This window comes from Microtus pennsylvanicus, chromosome 2 (genome assembly GCF_037038515.1).
Source record: "Microtus pennsylvanicus isolate mMicPen1 chromosome 2, mMicPen1.hap1, whole genome shotgun sequence".
Taxonomy (NCBI): domain Eukaryota; kingdom Metazoa; phylum Chordata; class Mammalia; order Rodentia; family Cricetidae; genus Microtus; species Microtus pennsylvanicus.
In genome coordinates, this window is record NC_134580.1 from 79,598,551 (window position 1) to 79,600,480 (window position 1,930).

General features: G+C 38.0%; 1 pseudogene; it reads right to left on the reverse strand.

The window, feature by feature from the left end:
• Window positions 1-259: 259 nt before the first annotated feature.
• Window positions 260-1,092, reverse strand: LOC142844889 (ligand-dependent nuclear receptor-interacting factor 1 pseudogene; annotated as a pseudogene).
• Window positions 1,093-1,930: the final 838 nt, after the last annotated feature.

Consider the following 1,930-nt stretch of genomic DNA (forward strand, 5'->3'; position numbering starts at 1 on the left):
GGAATTCATCACTTTTAAATTACATGCCATTCTTAGAAGCATGGCAAAAAATTCCTATTCAGGACAACAATTTTCCTCTTAAATGTATCCACTGTATATACTACTTATTATTCATTTAAATAAACGTTTAGTTATCTGAATAAACATAATGATGCCACAGCAGTTGAATACATAATTTGGTATTATCTCCACTTCCAGGCATCCACTGGGGGTCTTGACTCTATCCACATCAGGTAAGAGGGGACTACTGTAGTAACAGTTCTTTAACTCGTTACTGGTTTTGGTGCATCTTCTTACGCATTTCTTCAAGAGCTGCTTCTTTCTCTCTCAGATTCTGCTTAAGTCTTCTAATTTTTTCATCTCTAATGGTTTCTTCTAATTCTGGTGGTGTTATCAGAAAAATATCTTCAGTATAGCTTCTGTTAAAATAACTACTTTGTTCACACGATGCACTTGAAGTTAATGTGCCTTTTCCCTGCTTCTCATAGGAGCAGTTCTCTACCCCAGTTCTCTTGTCTTCCCTGGCTGTGTCTGTGACAATGTTATGCTGCGGTATGTCTGCTGTTGGTAAAACACCAAGGAGTTGGGAACTGGCATCATCAGTTCCATTCACGATCGCGTCACTAGCCCTCTTTATTTTTCTCCTTTTTGTGTAATTCATCTTCTTAACGGTTTTTGCTTTTCTTTTCTTAGGAAAGCTGTGCTGTTTTACTTCTTCCTTCATCACTGTATCTGCATCTCTGTAAGAATTATTCTTCACCATATTATTAAAGGAATCAAAACCTTTTCTAGAGCCCAGATGGTCAGGAATTCGAGTAAGACAAACTCTCAAATCTTTAGTAAGACCAAAGAGCTTTATAAATTCAGTATCACTCTTCAGATATGACGCTTTTGTGTTGCTTCCTTGAGAATATTTCTTGTTATTTCTTTCTTGGGTATCCTTTTTTAACATAGATGCCATCTCAGACTGGGTCTGCCTCGCCTTGTCTGCCCTGCTTCTTGCGCGGGTCCCGCCAGCCATGACAGCAAAGCAATACAAAGTGCTCTGGGGAGGGAGCTCCGGACCTATAGACCTAGGGCTGCTACCGTAGCGAGTGCTCAGTGGGCGGTCTGTAAAGAATTTTTTTATTTTGTGTTGAGTATGTAGATTGCTTTTGGTAAGATTGCCAGTTTTACTCTTAATCCTACCTATCCGAGAGCATGGGAGATATTTCCATTTTCTGATGTCATCTTTAATTTCTTTCTTCAAAGACTTAAAGTTCTTGCCAATCAGGTATTTCACTTTATTGGTTAGAGTTACCCCAAGATATTTTATGTTATTTGTGGCTATTGTGAAGGGTAATGTTTCTCTGCTTTCTTTCACACCCTATTTATCATCTGTATATAAAGGGGGGCTAATGATTTTCTTTGAGTTAATCTTGTATCCTGCTACATTACTGAAGGTTTTTATAAGTTGTAGTAGTTCCCTAATAGAATTTTTGGGGTTACTTATGTATGCTATCATATCATCAGCAAATTGCAAAAGTTTGACTTCTTTTTCAATTTGTATCCCCTTGATCTCCTTTTGCTGTCTTATTGCTCTAGCTAGAACATTGAGCACTATATTGAATGGATATGGAGAGAATAGACAGCCTTATATTGTTCCTGATTTTAGTGGAATCGCTTTGCGTTTCTCTCCATTTAGTGTGATGTTGGCTGTTGACTTGCCTTTATTATGCTTAGGTGTGTTCCTTGGATCCCTGCTCTCTCCAATACCTTTATCATGAAGGGGTGTTGAATTTTATCAAAAGCTTTTTCATCATTTGATGAGATGATCATGCATTTTTTTTCTTTCACCTTGTTTATATGGTGGGTTACACTGACAGACTTTCATATGTTGAACCATTCCTGTATCTCTGGGATGAAGCCTACGTGGTCATGGCTGATGACT